Here is a 19937-nt window from a genome sequence, read left to right as displayed (position 1 = left end):
TTAAAACCTTTGCATTTGCGAGTTGACCAAATGGGTGCAATGGTTTAATGAGAACGGATTTACTTAATTTTACTAGGTTAGCAAAGTGGATAAGGTTTGTTACTCATGAAACATTCCTAATCATAGTGGGTTCTTGAATAATGCCCTCCTCATAGATATCAATATTGTGAGTTTCCATAAGAAACGAAGGAAAATTTTACGGAAATACAAATCGTATTGAAACTTGAAAGAAAGAGAGATTCTTGAATTGCGCTTCTTGTATCTTGGAAAAGAAAGGGAATATTCGTATTAGAGATCAAGTAGGTATTATCTGACAAGGTAAAAATAATGACAGTACATTGCAGGCAGATGCAAACCTGATGCGAGGACTCACAATGATGGTATAAATCTCTCTCTCTCTCTCTCTCTCTCTCTGGAAAATGTCTTCCTCTCCTTCCTTGAGATGGTGATGCTGCACGTCTTCTACGTTCCCTTCGCCATCCCAGGTGCTTCGTGTGCTTGTCGATGCATCCATGGCCCGCGCTCACGCGGCCTCTCTACTGCCTCTTCTTCTGGAAGCGCATCATTATGGCTGCCTTGTCTCCATTTCCTCTCTGCCTCAGGCTCTCTCCCTCTCTGTCGCAGACTCGCACTCTCTCTCTCTCTCTCTCTCTCTCTCTCTCTCTCTCTCTCTCTTTGCCCTCCCAAGTCGCGGAACACCACTGTATTTAACTTTCCATGTGAAGCCAAAATTCAAGATTTTGAAAAAAGGGCATACACAATAACATAAGAAAGAAATCATTTTACATGCTAAGAAAAATTGTCAGTTAAAAGGTGATCACTATGGCATGGTGCAAGCCAAAAATGGTAACCCGTTTGCGCTGTGTGGGAGAGAGAGAGAGATGGTGAGACTAATGCCTGTACAGTGTGTTTCTCTCAGCCTTACCGACACTATGTTGAGATCGGGTGCGATGATGAACTATGGCCCAAGCCATGGCAAGCTCGTGGTGATTGTGGACGTTATAGAACAAAATAGGGTACGTCCGCAATGAATGTGAGAGAGAGAGAGAGAGAGAGAGAGAGAGAGAGAGAGAGAGAGAGATTGATTTTGTCCATAGCAAGGTAACGCCATAGCCTGCAGGGAGGATTTCTGTCTTGTTGGCAAGTTTTCCCGCTTGCGTTAAGCAACAACTTTTGGCCAAAGCCAATGAATACATACAAATATGGGTGAGCATGATTTTGTTTGTTGAATTCTTACAACCCCCATGACTATCGAGTATCCAACACAGTGAAAAGGCTCAAGTTCCAGTCTCCTTTAGCTTGCAGTATGACATTAAGTAATGCCAATAGTTTTTGCTGGTAAAAGATCTAAGCCGTTTGTGATGAGTGGCTACCTACTAGTTTTGTGCCACTGTCCACGGTTGAGATATTTGCACTGAAGGACGTGGCATCTGTACCTGTATTATCTTCATTTGTTGTCCAGGTGATTGACAAATCCCAATACTACCACGCTGTAGCTCCAAGCGAGGAGGAAAATGCCCCTTTGTTGGCGAGAAGAGCTGGCCTTTTCTAGCTTGGGACTCTAGAATTGTGATGAAATATTTGAGCTCATTTGGGCCCTGCTTTTATCAAAAGGCTATTGTACATGAAGTGCTAAATCACTATGAGACACGTTAGAAGGAAATTGTGATGAAGTTAAGAGCTTTACAGAAGATGAGACAGTCTAAAAGGAAAAAGCTTGAATGCATTAGCTGGAAAGTGAAATAGAGGACTTCAAGTTAGCCATGAAAAGGCTGGCATGATCTTCCATGGTGAGTTAGTTTGCTGCAATTGCGAACATGCGGGGGATATTCATGTTAATCTCTTTTCAGTTAAGGTCATTGATCTTCCATATCTTTCATCAGCCAAGGGCAAATTACAATGTTCTGATTTGAACTATCTTTGCTTCAGCCAAGCAAAGCTGTTTGGATTTATCCCTATTGGATTTTTGTGAGAGATTGTCTCTAGGATTCGATCAAGCATAGTTTCTTACTTTTCAATTTGTAGGACTGAGATTTAAGCCTTTTGGATTTTCAGGGCTCAGAGAAAACCTTGATTGCAATGGAGCACAATTGAAAAGTTTTATGCTGCTTCTATCTTTCAAGTGTTGAGGGTTCTGATTGCACTACCTCTTCTTCTGGAGACCTAAAAAGATTTTGTTCTTGATGAGGGTGTTGGGCAACCAAAACTTGCCTTAAAAAATACCATATTTTTTGGACATTTTTATCGCTCATTTTATAGTCTTTTAAAGGCTTTTTTTTGCTTTTTGTATGATATAGGATGCTTTTTTCAGCTTTATCATGCTTTATAAAAGGGACTTGGTGTGCACCCCCTTCTTCATCCCTCACCCCAAGTTTTGTGCTGTCACTTTGCATCTCCCACTGTATCATTATCTTCGTCTTCAACTTTTATCCTCAGCCCTCAAAGATGCTGGCCAATCATTAGTAGGTGTTGCCCTTGATTCCAACATGCCACCCAATCCGTCTGTTCTACCACTAGTTGGTTGTTCTATAAAAGGGGCTTAGTGTGCACATAATTATTAATCCCTCATCCCACATTTTGTGCAACCGTCGTGATTGTGATCACCCACTTTATGATTACCTTCATCATTGGCCCTTATTCTCAACCTTGGAAGATGCCATTTGGTCATTAGGAGTGTTGCCTTTGTTGCTAGCTTGCCACCTAATTTGCCAACGTTGCCTCTAGTTGGTTGTTCTATAAAAGACACTTAGTGTGCATATTATCTTTTATTGTTCATCCCTTGTTATAGATTGCTATCATGATTACCATCACCTATATAATCTATACTTATATGCTACTTTCTTTTGTTTTTTTCTTGAGATCTTTGGATAGCTCGTCTAACTTAGCAAAAGTTGCATCCATATCACGCATAAACTCATTGGCATAAAATATCTCATTTTCTGTTTTGAGAATAGGTAGTAAGAGTGGTTTTCCATATATGATTTGAAATTGTGCTTTACTTATAAAAGTATGAATTGTGTTGTTATAGATATATTCTACCCAAGGTAAATACTTTTTTTATTGTTGATTGGCTTTATGGGCAATAGTACTTCAGCACATCCAATATTGTGAGATTGACTATCTCACTTTGATAATTTGTTTAAGGATGATAAGAAGAAGAAAAAGTATGCTTTGTATCCAAATTTTCAAAAAGAGCTTGCTAAAAGAGACTAGTGATTCATGGATATCTATCACCTACGATGGATTGTGGTAATCCATGATACTTAAAGATTTGTAGGATAAATATTTTAGCCATATGTTGAGACTTGATAGTCTTTTTAATTGGAATGAAATGAGTATGTTTGCTAAACCTATCAATAGTAGTCCATATGCCATCATTACCATTTGCTGATTTTGGCAAGTCAAAAATAAAATCCATAGCAATACTTTTCCAAGGTTGACTCGAAATTAGTAATAGTTGCAAAAGCCGTGTAGACCTTTGGCGATTAAACTTAATCTTTTGGCATACAAGACATTCTTTGATAAATTATTCAATGTCTCGTTGAAGACTTGACCAATACAAATTGTTCAATGTTTCGTCGAAGACTTGACCAAAACAAATACATTTCAAGTGTCTTGATTGTGGTCAAAATACCACGATGAGTGGTGTAAGGAGCCGGATGACATTATTCCATTAGGTTCAAAATCTTCAGTAACGTATAACTTATTCTTCATTAAAAGAAATCCATCTTTGATAATAAAGCAGTTTATCCTTTTACAAAGTTGTAAACTCTCCTATATGAATTTAAAATCTTCAACATAAACATACATTTTCCTTATACTAGTTAAATTTATAAGATGAATCATGGACAACTGCATGAATTTGAGGTCTTTTTGATAGGGTATTAGCTACCTTGTTTTGCTTCCTAGGAATATGTAATATTTGAACGTTAAAATGAGCTAAATAATTGGCTCATCGAATATGCTTTCCAAAAATCCTTGGTTGGTTGAGAAAATGTCTTAAGCTGTCATGGTCTATCTTGATGAGAAATTCTCCACCTAAAAGATAGTATCTCCAATCTTTTAAAACTTGAATGATGGCCATTAACTCCTTTCTATAGGTAGTGGTATTTTTAAATGTATTTTGCAACCTTTTGCTTGCATAAGCAACTACATGCTCTTCTCGGTTTAAGACTCTACAAATGCAATCTTCTGAAGCATCACATTCCACAAAGAAAGGTTTCGACAAATTAGATATAATTAAAACAGGTTTTTTGTTGATATAAAACTTTAGAGCTTCAATAGCTTTCTTCCCTAGTTTGGTCCATCGGAATGCCATTGCTTTCTTGGTTAAATTATGCAATGGTCTAGCAACTACCGTAAACCATTTAATGAATCTCTTGTAATAAAAGCATAATTTCAAGAAACTTTGAACTTCATGAACACTAGTCAATTTTGGCCATTCTACAATAGCCTTGGCTTTTTTTGGATCCATTTGAATCCCATCTTTGGATACAATATAATACAAGTAATGAATCTTTTCTAGGAAAAATTCACTCTTTTTGCCATTCACATAAAGTTTGTATTTGCGGAGTTTTTGAAACACTATTTTCAGGTGTTGCTTATGCTTTTCTTTATCTTTTGAATGATCTAAAATATCATTAAAGAAAGTACTTTTAAACTTCCAATGTGCTCTTTTTCATCATTCTATTAAAAGTTATAGAAGCATTGGTGAGACAAAAAAACTCATACAAACCAAAAGTTGTCATGAATGCTGTTTTATGATTATCTTGAGGAGCAATCCTTATCTGATAGTAGCCATTCTTCAAGTCAATCCAGCTGAATACTTTGGATCCATTCAATCTATCCAAGATATTATTAATTCTTGGAATAGAAAACCTATTCCAAATTGTAATTTTATTGAGGGCCTTGTAGTTCACATACATAATGACCAAGATCTCCCATGACAAAACTCTCATGATCTACATAATCTCCTATCTCGATTCATAGTTTCCCAAGGATGGGAGTAACTTAAGACTCCATTCCTTGACAAGCAGCACCTTGCATTTCTGGTGTTCCAAATCTCTCCTTTGGTAGTTGTAGAGCTTTGATAATCAGAGGATGAATTTAATGATATGTAGTCCTTGTATCAAAATGAATGAGAACAAGTTGATTAGCAATCTTACCCCAACCCATAAAAAGCTTCATTCTCTCTGACAAAGTTTCATCCTGTTGTAAGGATTCCTTAGGTACAACATTTGCTTGAGGTGTCTTTTGGGATTGGTTTTTCTTCTTGGCCTTACTAGGACATTGACCGGCCATGTGTCCTTTTTCTCCACAAGAGAAACATTGTTCTTCTTTTGTATATTTTGCTAACTGTTGATATGCTAGTTTCTTTTTGGATGGCAAAAGTGACATATCTTTATTCTTATGCTTTGGTTCTTATTTATCTCACTTCTTTTGGTTAAACATCTTTGTCTTCTTCATTTGTGGTTCTTCTTTTGAGGCTTTACTAAGTATCCATGGCATATGCAGTCTTTTAGCTCCTAAGGTTGCATCTTGGGCTACTTTCAAAGTATTAGACTTTGTTATCTTGAAAGGTTGCCGTATTGTCGAATGTAATCCATGGATAAACTTTCTGGTCTCTGTATTGTAAGGAACTTCATTAAGAGATGTAAATACAAGAGAAACAAGTGCAAACCTGTTGATATATGTTTTAACATTGTCTCCATGTCTTTGCTTCCGCTCATCCCATTCTTCTTGCACATCGGCTCCAAAGGATGAAAGCAAAAAATTCTTGTTGAACATCTCCTTAAACTCTTTCTCTCTTGAACATCTTTGAGCCACCAATTCAAAGCAACATTCTTCAGATGCATTTTAATCATTTTAATTTTTGATTTTTTTGTATAATCTTCACTACCAAAAGCAGTATCAAATGGTCTAATAAAAGACACAACTTTCTGAGAATCTCTCTTATCATAGAAAACATCGAACTTGACCCTCTTCTCTCTAGGCTTGAAGTCTCTTTTAGCATCATTTTCTTTTGCTAAAAGCATCTTTGGAGATTTAACTACCATGGAAATGGTTGGTTCTTTGATTTTCTCCTTGCTCTTCTCCATAGAGGGATTCTTGGAACAAGAGGAAGTAGCTTGTGTATGATGAGACTTTAAAGTCATTGCTTGGGTGGATTCTTAAATGATAGGTGATGTGTTGCCTTTCATAGACTTAATTGCATCAGTAACATTGATATCTTTTATGCTGAGATAGGCCTTTGCAGTTGTAATATCATCTGTCTCAAGAGCCTTCTCGATAATGAAATATTCAAAGACCTTTACTTTAGACCGTGCTTTAGCCCTTTTTTCCATCAAAGCTTGAATTTCTGGATACTTTTAGCTCCTTGTATCTTTGTATCTTCTCATAATTAGAGAAGCATACATATATAGAGTGTCAGGAGCCTTTTGGTTTACCAAAATTCTTTTTGCCTCTTGACATGGTGAGAAAGTTGGGCCCAAAGATTGTCACTCAGAAAAGTTCTTGCAAAGAAGAAGTCCTTGCTTTGATACCAACGTAAGCACTGCGAAAAATGTGAAAATGACAATACTTTGAACTTAACCAACTCGATCAATTATCACTATGAAATTTTGGGGGGGGGGGGGGGAAAGAGAGAGAGAGAGAGAGAGTAGTCGATACCACGTTGAGAGGGGAACAGGCTCCTCTCCCTTTATAGGAATTTATTGAAACAAAACCATAGGCACCAAGTGTTGAATCGTATACAAAAGAACTGATTTTCTGCAATTTTGAAAATTAGGGGTTTCAAGAAAATTAGGGTTTTGAAACCCTGATTTATGCAAACTTCGAGTAACAAGCTGATTTTCTTCTTTAGTGCTTGGATTAGATCAAGTGAAGTAGAAAGTGCTTCTTGGATGAGAGATAGATAGAGAGTACAAAGCATGTGGCTGAAATTTCAGCATGAGAGCTTATTCCAGATGAATGTAGTTGCTCGAAACGTGTTTCAAGATAGGCGTTTCAGCTAGTAGGGGTTTTTACCCATTTTCAGGTCAAAGACTCCATTTCGCCTTTCTGTGTGAGCATTCCGCCTTCTTTCCCCTGTTGTCCACTCCCTTTCTCAACCGATCACCCTTCCTACCTATTGTTTGCTCCACATTCCAGCCCTGAAACTATACATTCCTCATCCTTCAACTGCCCAATCCCTTTGCTTTCCTGTCCATACTATTTCTAGCTGTTTTCCCTTAGATTTAGTGCTGATTTTCACTTTTTCCAATGGGCAATCCCTCCTTTCTCTTTGTTCTTTTGTGTCCACATTGATTTGAGCAAGTTTTCCCCGCTTTTGTTGCTGGTTTTTCCTATTTCCAGCAAGGTACAGCCATGGTGAAGGACATACTTTGGAGCCACGCGCACATCATTAGCGACTATGGAGGTAGTGGTGGATTGAAGTGGTGGGAATGCAACTACTGCCATGTCATATGCATGGGGAGTGTTACATGTGGGAAGGATCATCTTGCTTGTGTTAGTGGTAAGGATATTGGTAATTGCCTTGATATGCCTAATGATGTGTATGCTAGTTTAGAGCATTGGAGGCGGCAACGCCTTGTGGTTAGTGCACCACAGGAGGATGATACTTCACGGCCATGTGCACGTCCTACAGTTCCACCTCCTCCTGTAGGTGGTAGTGTCCGAAAGAGGAGTAGAATCTGCATGGATGTTGGTGGCAGTGCTTCTGCTAGTGTCAATATCTTTATAGATACACATGTAGAGGCCACTCAAGCAGTGTAGGTGCTTCTATTAAGGGCCCAATTGCTTCATGGATCCCTTTGCCACATCTTGGGGGTGCGCAGGGTGGTAGTAACTCGTCAGTAGGTGCATATACCACTGGGGCAACAACAGTTGCAAGAGGATCATTGGAAAGGGCAAGTATCATAGCAGCCCTTCAAAAGCAAGCAAAGGCAGAGGCTATCGTGAGATCACGATATTTTTTATATAGTGCGCCATCCCTTTCGATGTTGTAGGTACAAATAGGTGGAAAAGGACCATCTGGGCCATCAGTCGGATTGGATATGAGTGGAAGGGCCCCTTCCATGAGGCTTTGTGCACTCATGAGCTTGTTAGAGATTAACAAGTTGTAGAGCTAGAGATGCAATATCTGAAGACTACTTGGCAGAAGTATGGTTGCACTATTTTGTGTGATAGATGGACAGTTGTGAGGAGGAGGAAAGTGTATAACATCTTAGTGTCCTCTTATAATGGTCCTCTTGCAAAGGGACCATGTTCTTGTATGCCATAGATACATCGGTAGCAGGGACAATGATTACAAGTGAGTATATCTATAGGCACATCAAGGTTGCGATTTTGGAGATTGGTGTAGAGAATGTAGTATAGGTTATCAGTGACAATGGCAGTAACTATGTGGCTATGGGTGCTTTGTTAGAAAGTGAGTTCTCTAAGATCATGTGGACTCCATGCGCATCACATTGTTTAGATCTAGTCATGGAGGATTTGGTTGGATGAATAGATGACCTCTTCAAGAGAGGTAGAAGCATGGTAAAGTTTGTGACAAAGAGGCCTAGAGTGCATGCTATTTTTAGGGCAAACAATGATTTCGATCTTTTGAAGCCATCAACCACTCGCTTCGCTTACATGTTTATTGTTGTGGAGAAACAATGATTTGGATCTTTTGAATCCATCATCCACTCGCTTCACTTACATGTTTATTGTTGTGCATGCTATTTTTAGGGCAAAGAGTGATTTGGATATTTTGAAGCCATTAGCCACTCGCTTTGCTCACATGTTTATTGTTGTGGAGAGACTTGTTAGACTCCACTAGGGCCTCTTAAGGATGGTTGTCTCTAGAGAGTCGGCTGCATGGGATGAGAGGGAGCAGCCTAAGGCTTTGACATTTGTCAGAAATATCATGGATGAGGCCTATTGGGAGGATGTAGCTACATTGGTAAAATCCGACTCCGATTTACAGAGTTTTGAGGATCATTGATATGGGGGGTAGTACTCTAGGCCTTTTGTACAAGTACATGGATTAGTTTGGAGAGGCACTCGACAGAAACATCTACAATATGCTACAAGAGGAGATGTTTGTGTTAGAGATCACAGCCTGACCAGGTGCAGCAGGTGCAGCCGGACAGTTTCTGTCCTTGTGCAGTCGGACTGCACAGTCGGACTGCCACGTGGCAGTCCGACCTGTTCAGACAGTCGGCATTTAATGCAGCCGACGAGGTTTTCAGCAGTCTTCTACACTTCTCTGCTCGCAGATTACAGACCGGTGGCATGCGCAAACTCCGTCTCTGTTCGCAGATTTCAGACAGGAGACAGTGCAGACTGCAGCGGACTTCGAGGTGAACAGCAGGTTGCATCGTCGAGGTGGAGACACGCAGTCCAGCGCACTGCGCCCGTGTATATATCTGCATATCTTTGTATTCAGCACACTTTATACAGCAGATCTTCATCTTCCACTGTCTCTTTCTCTCTCTTCTCTCTCTGCGTTCTCTCTCTCTCAGTCCTACGCTTCCGCACCGCTGCACTCTGACATGGTATCAGAGCAGTGTTAAAGGGCTGACTAAGCGCAGAACCAACCTGAAGAGGAGTTTCTACTGCGACACAAATTTGCATTTTTAGCGTTTGAGGACAGACAGGAGGGCTGCGCCTCGGAACAAGGCTGAAGCGAGTGTGGGCGCGCAGGAAAGGAGTCCAGGTGGTGGATTTGCTGCTGTTTACTGCTGTTTGACGCGGAGGAAGTTTGAGTTTTCAGCTTTCAAGTGCAGGTTTTGCTTTTTCATCGCCTCCGGCAGGTGAAGAAGTTTCAGGACGCGGAAGAGCCTTAGCAGGCTGAGTTTTCACAGTCAAAGGGGGCTGCTTTTGCATTTGTGAAGGCATTACAGGTGAAGATGTCTACAGAGATTGACTTGGAGTTCCAGACGATTATGGACCGGAAGGTGCCTGTCTTACCGGCTCTTCCCGCAGATCAGAAGCTCGACGGCGACAACTACCGCATCTGGCATGTCATGATGTTGGCCATCCTTGAGTCCTATGATTTGCCGGAGCTTGTACAGGAGGAGATCGACTGGCCCTCGATAAGAGATGAGTCCAAACTCTCTTCTAGGCTGGTGCGGAGTTGGCTAAGGCTCAGTCTCACTGGGACAAACTGAATGCCAGGATTCGTTCCTTTCTTTTTCTATCTTGTACTACAGCCGTGATAGCTCACATCGAGCACTTGACGGTGGCTCGGGAGATATGGTTGGAGCTTGATCAGATGTACAATCGGATGACCCTTATGAAGCGGGTTTCTTTGGAGGTACAGATGCGGACCTTGTCCGTAAACAAGTCTTTCTCGCTGCGGGAGCACATCAACAAGCTAAGGCAGCTTCAGATGCAGGTTCAGAATACGGGGAAGCCGATTTCCTCTGAAGGCATGGCGATCACACTATTGTCCCAGTTGCCGCCACGATTCGGTACATTCTACTCCGCCCTTATTGCTTCGGGGTGGGAGTCTACTCTTCGGTGGGAAGAGTTGGTTCCTATGGTCTTGGACCAAGAGGAACAACTAAAGGGACAGAATGCTTCCAAGTCGGAGGCACTGACAGGTCAAGCCTCTCAGAAGAAGGGGACGGACCAAAAGAAGAAGAAGGGGGATAACAAGTCAAAGAAGAACAAGGACAAGGACAAGGACACAGAATCCACATGTCATATTTGTGGAAAGACTGGCCATTGGAAGAAGGATTGGCCTGACAAAGACAAGAAGGACACCAACAAGAAAGGCACAAAGGATTCTGGAGCGGTGGCTGCACCCTCATCAGCTGCATTTCTTCATCTAGCTGTCATTGAGGACTCTTCACCGAATGCTTCTGATGCTGCGATGACGGCTCTCCAGGCTCGAGAGTGGATCGTTGATAGTGGTGCCTCCCGGCACATGACTCCTTCATCAGATGGTGTTGCCCAGTTACGACCCTCGTGTGGGCAGATTCTCATTGGAGATAGCTCTTCAGTGTCTATTGCAGAACGGGGTAAGATGCAGCTTATTCCAGGTGGTGGTACCCATACCTCAGAGGTCTTGCATGTACCAGGATTAGGTATCATCTCCTATCAGTTCATAAGATTTGCTCCCTTGGACTTTTGGTGGAGTTTGACAGTACTTCGGTGCGAGTCCTTGATCGTGGGTCAAGGAAGGTTCTATCATCTGGATATGAGCAGAACGGCATCTATAAATTAAAGTCTTCCATTGTCGTCTCTACTCTTCTTCTTACCTCTCAGACACGGTCAGAGTTATGGCATGCTCGGTTTGGACACCTCAACTATGATTATCTTCGGAGGGTGTCACGTGGACAACTTGTTCGAGGGTTGCCGGATATAGTGGTGAGCGAGCAGCCATGTGTCTCCTGCATTCGTGGGAAGCAGCATAGGGATGCCATTCCCCACACAGCTTCGCGGCGGTCTACTTCACCAATGGAGCTTGTATCTACGGATCTATGTGGCCCTATGAGGAACGAGTCCTTGCGTGGGAGCTCGTACTTCATGCTGATCGTAGATGACTATAGCAGGATGACATGGGCCTATTTCTTGGCATTGAAGTCAGAAGCTTTCTCCCACTTCAAGGATTGGCTTCTCTTTGAGGAGAACCGATCGGGCCGGAAGTTGAAGACCTTGCGATCCGACAAGGGTGGTGAATTTGTTTCTAATGAGTTTGCTCGGTTTTGTGCAGATAAAGGTATTCACCAGGAGTTTGCTAATACCAACACTCCTCAAGAAAATGACATTCTTGAACGGAAAAACCGCAGTGTGATCGAGATGGCGCGCACCATGATGGAGCACTGACAGACCCCTCGGGTTCTGTGGGCCGAGGTTGTGGCTACTGCAGTCCACATCCTTAATCGATCTCCTACTTCGGTCGTTGATGGGATGACCCCTTTTGAGGCTTACTTTGGGACAAAGCTCGATGTTTCTTACTTTAGGGTCTTTAGGTGTGATGCCTATGTTCACATTCCCAAGGCTCACCGTGATAAATTTGAAGCAGCTTCCCGAAGACAGGTATTTGTTGGCTAGAGCTCCCAGTCCCAAGGCTATCGACTGTATGATCCCGTCAAGCGGGATGTGTACACTAGTCGTGATGTGCGGTTTGTGAAAGTTCTGGCTATACCAACGGGTGAGGAGCATCCTGTTCTTGGAGATCCAGGGGAGAGTTGGGCTCTTGCTACAGTTCCATTGGAGCCCGTGCCTTTTGATAATGATTCTGTTTCTGACATAGAGTCTACTGTTCCATCGGACACCCCCGAGGAGTTACTACCGGTGGATATTCCCGAGTCTTCAGCTGATGGAGAGAGACGAGTGGAGGTTCGGCCTCCTACTCGATGGGCCCGTGACACACTCCGTGATTCAGGGATCGAGGGGGTTCCTGAGGAGTGGGGATCGCAGGATGGTCCGCGGCGGTCATGGCGGCACCAGGCACATTATACGGAGCTTGTTTGCTCTAACTATTGTTTGATGACCCGTGTTATGCAGGATCGAGAGCCCACCTCCGTGAAGGAGGCTTTACAATTCGCACCATGGAAGAAAGCTATGGAAGCCGAGTTGGAGGCTATTGAGAGGAATGGCACTTGGTCACTCGTGCCCCGCCCCCCGAATAAGAAGGTGATTGGCGTCAAATGGGTCTTCAAGACCAAATACCTTAGCGATGGTTCTTTGGATAAGCACAAGGCTCGCCTTGTTGCTAAAGGTTTTGCACAGCGCCCAGGGATTGATTGTCATGATACTTTTGCCCCCACTGCTCGTATGGCGACCATTAGAGCTGTTCTTACCTTGGCTGGCCTGTTTACTAGTTGAATGTGAAGTTGGCCTTCCTCAATGGTGATTTGAAGGAGGAGGTTTATGTTGAGCAGCCTCCTGGCTTTGGATCTTCCGATGGGAAAGTCTACAGGTTGAAGAAGGCCTTGTATGGCCTCAAGCAGGCTCCGCGTGCATGAAACGAGAAGATTGATTCGTTCCTTCAGTCTCAGTTAGGATATCGGCGTTCTAAGGCCGATCTGCAGCTTTATGTTCACACTTTCGAGGATGGTTGTGTGCTTTTTGTGTTGTATGTTGATGATTTGATTGTCATAGGTGATTATGCACAGCAGGTCCAAGAGACGAAGTCAGCTTTACATCGGACGTTCGAGATGACGGACTTGGGTCTACTCCATTTCTTTTTGGGCCATGAGATTTATCAGTTTCAGAGGGGGATCTTCATCTCTCAGCAGAGATATGTACAGGAGCTCTTGGTGTCTTTTGCGATGGAGGCTTGTCGGACCCTTTCTACTCCTATGGATCCGAACTGGAAGGCCACTTCCCATTCAGCTTCTCCCCTGGCGGATGCTTCCCGCTATCGTCAGTTGATTGGATCCTTGATTTGGCTTCTCAACACTCGTGTTGATTTTTGTTTTGCTGTTGGGCTCTTGGCAGGATTTATGAGTGAACCTAAGACGGTGCATTGGCAGGCTGCTCAGAGGATACTTCGGTATTTGAGGGGGACGTCTAATTTAGGGATTCATTATCCCGCAGGGACAGATGGTTCAGATCTTGTACTTGCAGGTTGGAGCGACTCGGATTGGGCCGGTGATGTGGACCATAGGCGGTCTACTACAGGTTATTGTTTTACCTTGGGTGCAGGTGTTATCTCATGGAGTAGCAAGAAGCAGCCCACGGTAGCCCTCTCGTCTACTGAGGCGGAGTATCGGGCCGCGTCTTCCAACACATGTGAGGCTGTGTGGCTTCGAAGATTATTGGAGGAGCTTGGGTGCCCCCAGACTCGTCCTACTTTGCTGCAATGTGACAATGAGAGTTGAATTGCCTTGGCACGGAATCTTGTTTTTTATGCTCGGACGAAGCACATAGAGATCCAGTACCACTTCATCAGAGAGAAGCTTCTGGATGAGACCATCACTGTGGAGTACTGCAAGACGGAGGACAATCTTGCAGATTTGTTTATGAAGGCACTTCCCCAGGCTCTACTTCGGAGACATTCCAGATCCCTCAGGCTTCTACCGTGCCCAGGCTCTAAGAGGGGGTGTTAGAGATCACAGTCTGACCAGGTGCAGCAGGTGCAGTCGGACAATTTCTGTCCTTGTGCAGTCGGACTGCACAATCAGACTGCCACATGGCAGTCCGACCTGCTTAGACAGTCGGTTGCATTTAATGCAGCCGACGAGGTTTTCAGTAGTCTTCTACACTTTTCTGCTCGCAAATTACAGACCGGTGGCATGCGCAGATTCCGTCTCTGTTCGCAGATTTTAGACAGGAGACAGTGCAGACTGCAGCGGACTTCGAGGTGAACAGCAGGTTGCATCGTCGAGGTGGAGACACGCAGTCCAGCGCACTGCGCCCGTGTATATATCTGCATATCTTTGTATTCAGCACACTTTATACAGCAGATCTTCATCTTCCACTGTCTCTCTCTCTCTTCTCTCTCTGCGTTCTCTCTCTCTCTGAGTCCTACGCTTCCGCACCGCTCCACTCTGACAGTTTGCACCTACACATTGGACACGGTCCAGGTGTACATCAACTAGAGCGAGAGGATCTCGACTTCGACGTGGAGTTGCTTTTGTTAGAGATTGGCATTCCCTGGATAGGTAGTTCCATTCGTGAGCAGTTTTTTGCAGTCACATGTTAGCTGTCCAGAGGTGTGCCACGTGGAAGCGTGGAGCTGATCGCCACATCAGCCGTTGGCTGAATTAAATGCAGCCGATAGCATATTTTTTCTATTTTTTTGCAAGGTATTTACTGCCTATCTTCAGCACACGCTTTCACAGCTTTTGATCTCAGTTTTCCAGATTGGTGATTGTGGAGAGTACCCTAGGGATTCATAGTGTGAGATCTTCAAGGTGGAGACATACGCAGACATACACTCTGCACTCGTGTACATATCTGCTTTCTTATACAATATTCTTCATTGTAGATTTTTGGTGTTCCATTGTCTCTCTCTCTCTCTCTCTCTCTCTCTCTCTCTCTCTCTCTCTCTCTTATTTCTGTGTTCACTCTTTGTCTTGGTTATACCATTCCACATTGCTTCACTTTGACATGGTATTAGAGCATTGAAGGACTGATGACCAAGGGTATATCTACCTAAAGAGGATATTTTGGCATGACACAAGGCTGAATTTTCAGCGCTCAAGGGTGAGTAAGAGGGCTGCGCATTAGGACAAGGTTGAGGCGAGCGTGGATGTGTCAGAAAGGAGCAGAGTTGCTGAAGCTGCTGCTGATTTTTGCTGCTTGAGAAGGAAGAAGGTTGTGTTTTGGGCCTTCAAGTGGTGCAGATTTTACCTTTTCATCGCCTTTGGCGAGGGTGAAGGAGCGGGATGAGCGGTGAAGAGCCTTGGTAGGTTGCATACACAGAATCAGAGGGGGACTGTTTTTGTTTTATGCAGGCATTGTAGGTGAAAATATCTTTTGAGGCTGAGATAGAGTTTCAAGCGATCATGGATTGGAAGTTGCCTGTGTTACTGGATCTTCCACCATATCAAAAGCTCAATGGCGAGAACTATCGCATCTGGCAGGTTATGATGCTTGCCATCTTGGAGTTCTATGATTTGGCGGAGCTTGTTATGGAGGCTATCCATTGTCATTCTTCGCGAGACGAGTCCAAACTCTCTTCAAGTGATAAGTTGGAGTTGGTAAAGGCTCAAGCACATTGGGACAAACTAAATGCTCGCATCCACTCGTTTTTATTTCTCATGCACTATAGCTATGATCTCTTATATAGAGCATTTGACGATGGCCTGAGAGATATGAATGAAGCTTGATTAGATGTATAATTGCATGACCGTCATGAAACGAGTTTCTTTGGAAGTACAAATAGGGACCATGAGTGTCAACTAGTCATATTCTATGTGGGAGTATATTAACAAGCTCATGCAACTTCAGATGCAAGTATAAAATGCAGGGAAGGTGATCACTTCGGAAGACATGGCGATAACTCTTTTTTCACAATTACTGCCCTATTTCAGTGGTTTTTATTCTGCCTTGATTGCTTTAGGGTGATTGGAGACTCGTTGTTAGGAGGAGTTAGTTTCTATGGTCTTGGACCAAGAGGAGCAGTTGAAAGGAACCAATGCTTCTAAATTTGAGGCATTGGTCAAACAATCCTCTCAAAAAAAGGAGAAGGACCAAAACAAGCAGGAGGACAAATCAAAGAAGGACAAGGAAAAGGAGTCCAGTTGTCACATCTGTGGCAAGACAAGTCACTAGAAGAAGGATTGCCCCGATAAGGAGGAGGAGGAGAAATTTTCAAAGGATTTCGGAGCAGTGGCTGCTTTCTCATCAACTACTTTTCTCCACTTGGAGGTGATTGAGGCATCGACCCTGAAGGTCTTTGATGTTGTGTTGATGGCCCCATATACTCGAGAGTGGATTGTTGATAGTGGTGCTTCACGGCACACGACTCCTTCAGCACAAGTGGTGCTCATTTACAGCCCTGGCATCGCTAGATTCTCATTGGTGATAGTTCTTATATTCTTATTTAGGGGTGGGGTAACATGTATCTTATTCCAGATGGGCAAGGTGGTGCCCATATATCCAATGCGCTTTATGTGCTGGCCTTGGGATATTATCTACTTTCAATGTACAAGATTTGTGCCCTCGGTCTCTTGGTCGATTTTGATGTGGATTCTTTTCGGATTTTTGATCGTGGATTGAGACAGGTGCTTACTTCCGATTATGAAGAGAATGGAGTCTACAAGTTGCGTTCTTCTTCTGTCTTGACCTCTCTTCTTCTTACCTCTCAAACACAGTTCGAGCTTTGGTATGCTTGGTTTGGCTATCTCAACTATGATTACCTTCGGAAGGCGTTCAAGGGCCAACTTCTTCGAAGTTTGTTGGATATTGTGGTGAGCCAGCAGCCATATATATCCCGCATCCGTGGGAAGTAAACTGGTGATGCTATTCCCAACAAGGCTTCAAGATAGTCTTCAGCACCCTTGGAGCTTATTTCTACCGATCTTTGTGGACCGATGAGGATGGAGTCCCTTAGAGGGAGCTTGTGTTTCATGCTAATTGTGGAGGATTATAGCAAGATGGCATGGACTTATTTCTTGAAGCTGAAGTTAGAGGCTTTCTCCAACTTCATGGATTAGTTGCTCTTTGAGGAGAACCGATCAAGTTGGAAACTGAAGACCTTACGATCCGATAAGGGCGGAGAATTTGTTTCTAATGAGCTTGCTCATTTTTGTGCAAATCGTGGTATCCACTAGGAGTTTGCTAACACAAACACTCCTTAGGAGAATGGCATATTGGAGCGGAAGAATCGCAGTGTGATCAAGATGTCCTGTACCATGATGGCTTATTGTGACAGATCCCTCAATGTTGCCGTCCACATTCTTAATCGATCCCCTGCTTTTGCTGTTGTTAGTATGATTCCTTATGAGTTATATTTTAGGCCTAAGGTTGATATTTCTTATTTCAAGGTTTTTGGGTGTGATGCCTATATTCACATCTTGAAAACACAGGGTGACAAATTTGAATTGGCTTCCAAAAGATAGGTGTTTGTGCCCTATAGCTCGTAGTCTCAAGGTTATTGATCATATGATCCTCTTAAGCGGGATGTCTACACGAGCTGTAATGTTCGGTTCATGGAAGTTCCAGCCTTAGCGGGGGATGAGGAACACCCTGTTCTTGGAGATCCCGGTGATAGTTGGGCGCCAATGACTGTCCCTCTGGAGCCTCTCGAAGATTCTTCTTCGGATGAGGAGCTTAGTTCTCAGCCACGGACTCACCAATTAAGCCCTAGTAGTTGGTGGACCTTCCAAAGACTTCAGTAGATAGAGAGCGGTCGGCCTCCTCCTTGTTGGGTACGTGACACTCTTCGTGATGCAGGGATTGAGGGAGTCCTTGAGGAGTTGCAGCCGTAGGACGGCCTGGGGTGTTCTTGGAGGAACAAGGCACACAACACTGAGCTTATATACATTAGTTATTGTTTGATGACTCGTGCCATGCAGGATTGGGAGCCTACCTCTTTGAAGGAGGCTTTACAATACGATCATTTATGGAGAGCAATGGAGTAGGAGCTAGAGTCAATTGAGAGGAATGGCACTTGGTACCTTGTGCCGAAGTCTTCTCATAAGAAGATCATTGGAGTCAAATGGGTCTTCAAGACCAAGTACCGTAGTGATGGCACATTGGACAAGCATAAGGCCTGCCTTGTTGCTAAAGGTTTTGCACAACACCTAGGCATTGATTTCCATGATACTTTTGCCCCTACAACTCGGATGGCTGCTATTCATGTAGTTCTTGCCTTGGCTAGCCATAGGAGATCGCCGTGGTCTATCAGCTGGATGTGAAGTTTGCATTCTTGAATGGAAGTTGAAGGAGGAGATCTATGTTGAGTAGCCTCCACAAGAGAGATTGGGGTATCAGTGTTCCAAGGCCGACCCCCAACTTTATGTTTACATCTCAGGTGGAGGTCGTATGTTGTTTGTCCTTTATGTGGGTGACTTGATTGTGACAGATGACCATGCCAAGATGGTCAAGCAGACTAAGGCAACACTTTATGAGAAGTTTGAGATGACGGATATGTGACTTTTTCATTTCTTTCTAGGTCATGAGATCTATTAGACTTCGAGGGGGATCTTTCTTTCCCAACAACGGTATGTTTAGGATCTCTTGACTACGTGTGAGATGGAGGGATGTAAGTTTGTTACAGCTTCTATGAACTTGAACTGGAAGGCTACAACTCATTGTGATTCTTCTTTGGCAGATGCTACTTGTTACCTACAATTGGTTGGCTCCTTGATTTGGCTTCTTAATATTTGTGTTGACTTATTTTATGCTATAGGCATGCTGGCCGGGTTCATGAGTGAACCCAAGATGGTGCATTGGTAGGCTGTTGCGCAGAGGATTCGGAGGTTCCTTCGGTGGACCCCTGATCTTGGGCTCTATTATCGAGCAAGTACAGGTGGTGTAGACTTGGTACTCAGAGGATGGAGTGATTCAAATTGGGCTGGTGATGTGTATCATTGGAGGTCCATGATAGGTTATTGCTTTACCTTGGGTGCTGGTGCTGTTCATGGAGCAGCAAGAAGCAACCCATAGTTACCCTATCTTTGACTGAGGCGGAGTATCGGGTGGTGTCTTCTACCACATGGGACAGTGTGGATACGTAGGCTCTTGGAGGAGCTTGGTTGCCCTGTAGAGAGGTTCTATTGTTTTTCAGTGCAACAATGAGAGTTGCATTGCCTTGGCCTGGAACCTTGTGTTCCATGCTTAGACGGAGCACATTGAGATCTAGTACCATTTCATTCGGGAGAAGATTCTGGATGAGACTATTGCGTTGGTCTACTATAAGACAGAGAACAATCTTGTAGACTTGTTTACGAAGGCGCTTTCTCAAGCTTTACTTGTTGGGTTTCACTCACGCCTATGCTCACAGAGGAGTGTTGGTGATTAGTAGGACACTGGGACACTTTTTACTCTCGGTACGAGAGGTTTCTTCCCCCAGACTTATTCTCTTCTTTTGTATGTGCCTATGTTACACACTTACGGGCACTTATCATGTTTGGGTGTGAACACCCCCTACAACCCTATTGTTTAAGGGTAGTACTTTGTACTTTCAGTTTACACTCTTTCAGTCTATTGCATTGGGTGTCGTGCTTCACTCTCCACACTGTCTACTGCACTCTCAGTAGAGCTTCGATCCTCTTAGCCTCTCACATTTGGTATTAGAGCTCGAGCTTCTCAACTTAGCAGCAGGGTCCAGCTTTGCTCTGGCCTCAACCTTCAAGAGTCCACTGTTAGCTAGAGCCGCCCTGCTCCAGCTCAGCCAGCTAGCGCCACTTTAGAAGGAGCCGCCTTGCTCCCACCGAGTCAGCCAACGCTGTCTGCATTGGGTTTTTGTGCCCGCTGCCCTTGTGCCTCGACTATGGCCGACTACCCTTCCTACTTGCGATCTGGGTGCTACTTGTGACCAGTGCTCG

General features: G+C 43.7%; 1 protein-coding gene across 6 annotated transcripts in view; it reads left to right on the top strand.

Moving 5' to 3' along the window:
• The first annotated feature begins 232 nt into the window (after positions 1 to 232).
• Positions 233 to 19937, top strand: part of LOC148036040 (uncharacterized) — a 71002-nt gene continuing 51297 nt past the window's right edge. The window contains exons 1-2 of one of the 6 annotated variants that reach the window (XM_087679062.1): positions 233 to 380; positions 920 to 1016. The gene's annotated coding sequence lies outside the window, so the exon portion shown is untranslated. The other 5 variants (XM_087679063.1, XM_087679064.1, XM_087679065.1 and 2 more) reach the window with 5 other exon arrangements.

Source organism: Lygodium microphyllum, chromosome 5 (genome assembly GCF_053477565.2).
Source record: "Lygodium microphyllum isolate KBCC chromosome 5, Lygodium_microphyllum_v1.1.10, whole genome shotgun sequence".
Lineage (NCBI taxonomy): Eukaryota > Viridiplantae > Streptophyta > Polypodiopsida > Schizaeales > Lygodiaceae > Lygodium > Lygodium microphyllum.
The sequence above is the reverse complement of the archived record's forward strand: the minus strand, read 5'-3'. Positions and strand labels throughout refer to the sequence as shown.